The following is a 6,604-nucleotide window of genomic DNA, read 5'->3' as shown; positions in this document are numbered from 1 at the left end:
CTTTACCAGGAGAGCTGTGGTTTTGTCTAAGAAGGAGATGTTACTCCCATTAGACACACATTTACCAGAGCATGATTAGACGGTTGCCATGGAAGTCTTCCTAATGAGGGCTGAGATGACAGTTGAAATTTAGACATTATAATGCATCACAGTAGCGGTCCCATGAAATTGTTCCATCTGAAGAGAAGATTACCCTTTGTGTCCAAGAGCGACAGTTAAATGGCTCTAAATCAGGGTTACAGTAATTTGATGTTTGATCTTCCTGAACCCTAAAACATAATTGCCCTGAATATGTGATCCTGTCCATTCAGAGCAGAAGGAGAGTCTCTTGGCGGTTCAGTCTGCACAAAGGTGTGCTGTGTGCTGTTAGCAGGAACATTCACATGGCAATGAACAAGATGGATGTGGTGCAGTTGGCACCTCAGAGGAGGAGAGATGTCTTTTTTTCTTCCCCAAAGCACTTTTAAGATATAACTGTTTTGAAAGCCCCTTTTAACAATGTGTCCATATTTCAGCGATATTAAATAACACTTCTTAATGTACAGCTCAACCCCTCCCACACCTTTTTTCTATGAGCTGCCAGTATTTCAGTGCAACCTCCAAAATAAGACATGCCAGTGTGAAGACATGCAGAATTTGATTGCAGGTCTATCTCATTTTTACATTGGGACTCCAGGGAAGAGAGGGTGACCCTGCTAATGGAAGAACTCATCAGTATCTGCCGGTGTAATTAGCCGAATTAGCCAATCCCCTCATCTCTAAAGTGACCCCGGTGTTGGGGTGAGCATTTGACGTGCAAAGAATCTACGTAGCAATTACTGACTTCCAGCGGGGCCCTACCTGCTGGGCCTAATGCTTTGTTTATTCCATTCCGTCGGCATTAAATGAGGCCGAACAGCTTTTAAGATCAAGGTAGATGTCATGACATCTGGATGCATTAAACAACATTACTGCTTGGACAGCTAAATTAATGACATATTTTTAATGCATTCCAATTATTTGACTGAGTAATGAAGTTTTAAAAGGTTTAAATATTACGCAAATACAACAGTAACAGTTGTCTTATACCGTTCTTCTGCACACATACTCATTAATGCACACACAAAACATGTTAATGCTTCTCCTTCTTTAGCAGAACTGTCTTTAATATTCAGTAGCCCTCAGTCCATTAAAGGGCATATGAAAAATTCCCTCTCTTACTGTTCTGTAACTCAACATTTTTCCATCCATTGATGTTTACACATGTCCGCCACCTTCCTCTCCATCTCGCCAACAGAATATTTAACCTTGGCGAGGCTCAGGGAGCAGATGGTGGGCCCTTATGTGTGTCCGGCATCATCCACAGCTAATGAAATGATGTCTTTATAAACACCTGACAGTGGGTCAAACCAGCTTGGATGTGGAGATAGCCAGTTCTGGCTGTACAAAGCAGGAAAATACTGCCAGTGTCTTATTGTGGCCACATTGTTGTGCCACCACACAACCAATTCTCCCAAATTAGGACAGCTCTGCTTACTGCCTAAAGTTTGCTGATCCAGCAGGGAGTCTCGGCGTTCTCTCGGACAGAGTCATCCATCAAGAGGGCAAGAGAACATACAAAAAGTTATTTTTTAAATTGATAAAACATGAATGGTTCTAAGAACTTGACAGACAAGTGTGCAAATGTGACTAAAAAAAACAGAATGAAAGCAGGAATGCTAATGCAGCACAATGGGCCATCTTGCCTCCAAATCTTCAATAATCGGACTGGTGCTCTTTTCAAAAATCTAATTTTGACATTTAATTTGAACCCAATTACAGCAGTCAGTAAGTTTGAAAATGTGGAAAAAGACCACATTTGTCAGGGTTCTGGCCAAATATGAGTAGTGGTGTTTGGGATTTTATTTAAAATCTAATCCTAATTCATAGTTTTACTTCTTTGTGATTTCATCATGATGGGAAAATAAGCAAATATTGTATTAAACACAAAACGTCTGACACAGAAATGAAGCCACCGTAGAGAAAAGTCTTGCTAACGCTATGCTTTTCCCCCTTTTACTGTTCTTTCCCAGGAAGATTCCTTCTCATTGTCTCATTTTTGCCAAGTTTTCTTTTTCTACTCTATTCAAGTTCATCTATTTGTGCACCAGGCTGCTTTTCATGCATAATAAAAATTCAACATCATTGAGCATGCCACAGGAGCTCTAACTTTGTCCCCTTTCATTTTCAATTGGAAATAAAGCTTGGGCATAGATAATGGGCGCTGCTAACAATTGCCTTTGTCCCTGCTGCTGAATTTACTGTCCTGAGAACAGCTTAATGACAGACTGAGTGTGTTTTTTATACCTAGAATGGTCCTTCAGCCGCAGCCTCACCACTGGTGCTTCCCTTCTGTGCATTAGAGATGGTAAGATAGGCAAGTGTACAGCAAGAAGACTATTTGTCACTCAGCAGTAGACCGCAGACTGGGGTGTATAATTACCACTTACTGCACAATCAGCTGTCTTGTCATACCCTCAGTGCCAGAACTCTTCAGATTCACATTCAAATTGCTGGAGAGAAATGTTTTTTTTCTTCCTTTGACACATTTCTAACTCTTCTTCTTTTTTTGGCATTTGCCTATTATTATAATCCCCATTTTCATATTCTCTCAATTATTATAGGTCTTGTTGATTTAATAGCACCCTGCATGATTTTTTGTTTACACATAATTTGTGACTGCTCCCTCCCTTACTGATTTACATATTCTTTCTCATGCATGCCTCCCCCACCATATATCTGCCTCTTGCGCACTCTTTCCTCTCTCCACTTTGCTGCGCCAGCACTTTGATAGCAGAGTCGCTGGGGGTGGTGGTTTAATGGGGGGTAGGGGCTGCAAGCCTAGATGAGAACAGTCAATATTTCATATCTCTACCTGGAAGGAGACACAGAGGGCAGTGTAAATTCAAATAGGGTGGAATGTATGACACCCACACACAATTTTAACTGCCTTGCCAATGATGCTACGGGAGGCTATGTGGCTGATGGTTCCTGACATGAGAAATCCATAAATTTAACATTTGCAAATGGAATAGGGTTTCTTAAAAGATGGCAACACTTGCACTATGGAAACTGGAAATTGAATGCAAGGACAACAATAAAAGTGAAGTTACATTAGCATAAATCAAATTGTCAAAACTTTTACATCTTTGAATGCATTGTGCGCATAATGCGGACATGGCTAGAAGTTTTGAATAATGCAACTTGTGAATAGCAGCAATTTCCCTCCTTCTGATCAGGTTTCAGGTGTGATTATGTGCTGCTGGTTTCAAAGATGTAATGAAAGTGGATGACTGTGGATGAAAGGGGTGTTCCCTTCCTTGCTGCCAAGTCCCATTCTTCCACCTGAACTCAATCAGCCATTCACCTTGCAGACGGAGCTTACTGTTGGCCTGTCATGTTGGTTTCCATTGCCCAGAGATTAACGCTAAAATCAGTTCACATTTCTCCCCATATCTCTCTCAGGTTGGCTACATCTGCTCTCATTCAGGCCACTGCCACTTGCAAATGAACCGCATTATCAGGGTTGAAATAGTAATCAGGGTTGAAATAGTAATTCTGAATGATGTGATGTGATCAATTTTAGCTTGAGAATCATGATTGCCCATGAAGATGTTAATGTTGTGACCATATTCCCCCATGCAGACCCATTTCTATGGTAATGCAGCTATTCACGTGCCGTTTCTAAAATTTGCTCACAGCAAATCAATAAAGGCCAATATGCTGACTGCACTCTGGACCTTATAAAGAATGTTGGAAATGTATGCAGCAAGCATGCGTACATCCAACTCTCTAACAAGCATTGATTTGACTTTATAGAAGTTTTCAGAGAAACATAGCTCCATCATAAGACTAGCATTGCAGTGTAAAACTGGTTTTCTATCAAAGTAAAATAAATAGCACCTGATGCTTGCAAAGGAGAGTAGAGAGGATAGTGTTTATGAAGTAAACAATACAATTATCTTCCCATGAAAATGATGTTGGATACACTCCTATGAGAGAATCACATCCAATTCTCTTCACAACAATAAAACAAGGAGCTGAGTCTATTGTACCTGTCTTTCCATCTGGCCTTAGTCCAATGCTCTTGGATGTGTTTGATCTCTACAGAAGCCTGCTCTTGGCTCCTTTGCAAGGCCTTGCCACTTGGGTGCTGAACTGCTTCATTCCGGTTGCCTGTTTGTTTGTTTAAAGCCAGGATCTGCTTTCACAACTACATAATTAAATCAAGCCTAATCCACTATTTATGCATTCTGCTTCTGAATTATTCACGCAACAGTGTCATGTGTTATTGCGTTTTTTTTTTCTTCGTAGACAGTTAAAACTTGTGGGGCTGCTCTGATTGAATAGAACTTCCCTCGAGATTGCTTCTTTTATAGAATTAAGCCCCCACCCACATGTAATGCTACACAATGCAGTCATGTAAAAGCTGTGCTTGCATTTCTTTGTTTAGACAAGTATGAATTTGCCTGATGCAACTATCCAGCATGTAATAAGAGTAATTATACTGCCTTTAGAGAGGACATCAGCTTTCCAAGAATATTTTGTAAACATTGAAATATCAGTACGCGTGCACACACAAACACACACACACACACACACACACAAAGACATTCACACACACTCACACACTCACTCACTCCTTTGATTTTCCTTTAAGTTTCCCCTTAAAAAAAAACAAAAAAAGCCTTAAATGTTCCAACAATCTGCCATCAACGCTGTCTTTTAGAAAATGCAATGTACTTGTCGACCCTAATCTCGCATTGTCAGACCTTCCTCCATACTGCTGCGGAGGAGGAGGGTCTGGCGAGTCCAAACAGCATTCCAGGATGGGAGAAAAACATGCTCTGGTTCATTGGCATTTCTTTAAACCAATCACAATTGCCAGGGGTGACGCTAAGCGCCACACACTGAGCAATGGTGCCTCTGCAAAATAGCCTTGGGAAGGAACTTGTTTTGGTGGAACGTATACATTCAAAAGTTGTTTTAGTCCTGCAACAGAAAACACTGGACAGAGTCTAGCCAGCTGTCTGGATTTACCCCGCAGAGATCTGAGGAGCAGTTAATCATAGTCCTCACACATCTACCTGAGTTTAAAATGCCAACACAAAGAAAGCAGAAGGGAACGGAAATGAAAATTGGCTGTTCCATTGTTCCATAAACCAAACCACACATTGGACTCAGGATGCTAGTTTTTGGTGTCGAAGTCCTGCACTTTGTATGCCCAACATCCCACTACATGACTGTGGTACATAAATGAAGTGCTTTTTACACTAGAATAAACAGTTGCCAGGGAACATAACATTGACATTAATTGCATCTTTCAATAAAAGTGTAATTGGATGTTTTTCTAGTTGTCTCTGACGACATTTATTGACGAATATGTGACAAATGCCTACGTAAACTATAAATAGAGTGTGAAACATGTTGTAGATGAGCTGCTCCAGAGTTGTTTTTGTGGCTGCAGAAGTCTGCCAAGTGGAAACAGACAGAGAGGTTAATTAGGCGCAGTAGATTCTGATGTTCCGGTTCAAATGAAAATCAAGTGACATCCACTGTCATCCATCACCGTCGAGCCACTCTCCTTGCATCTATCAGGCAATCACAATATAGTGAAATGGCAGTCAAAGGTTAGTTATACAGGCATCTGCAGGGGCTCATCCCTCTGGGTTAAATATGAAGAAAAGTCTGTAGCTATATATCATTACCTTGGAACCACAGTCATGCAGTTGTTAAAGGAAATATGATTTGGACAGAAACACCATGTATGTGTGAACTGATGTCTATGACACCAGTGGGGGAAAAATACTGTTTTCTTATAGGAATGTTGCTTAATAATGTATACTTTATTAATCCCATAAGGGGAAATTGCTTGAGGACCTTTGTCCAACGATAATAGAGTATTGTAGTGAGACTAATTCCCATAGGATAACAAGAGATTTCTTTTTGGCTGTATTCCAATCAGAAAGGATTTTTTTTTGTTCTGTGGCAGTATAAAAAAATCAATGTGCACAAACTACTCCGTGGGAGTTACTTGGGAAAACTGATCTGGTGAGACCTTCATACTTTTTCTCTGTAACTTCCCTGTAATTAATTACATAAACCTTTGCAATATATCACTTTAACCATCTCTGTGTTTTCTGTGCTTCTGTGTTTGTATATTGAGTCCTAAAATGCATCACTGGAGAGGTCAGAAAATCTCCATAACCCAGTCTGTTATGGATTCTACAGTGGAGGCTCTGTGGAGGCAGAAGGATCTGCAGCACTGCGCTGCTAAAATATGTTCAAAGCTCACAGGAATAGAAATATTATCTAATCTAAATTAAAAAGTAATGGGTAAAATTGATTTATATTTATTTTACATCCTTTGCTTCTTTCAAGGTGTTGAGTACATTTTTACTTTGGTCTTTTACTGATGGATCACATACTTCTTGTGGTCTTCAGGCATTTCTGTTGTGCACATACAGTATCAATATTTCATTCATTCAGGAGGAGCAGGTAAAAACTAAACAGCAGTTGCCAATAGTCTGAGAATGTTCAGTGCAGAAATAGTTTTGAAAATGAATGGAGCTTGCCTTTGTCTCTT

The sequence above is a fragment of the Etheostoma spectabile genome, chromosome 4 (genome assembly GCF_008692095.1).
Source record: "Etheostoma spectabile isolate EspeVRDwgs_2016 chromosome 4, UIUC_Espe_1.0, whole genome shotgun sequence".
NCBI lineage: Eukaryota > Metazoa > Chordata > Actinopteri > Perciformes > Percidae > Etheostoma > Etheostoma spectabile.
This window is presented reverse-complemented; position numbering follows the sequence as displayed.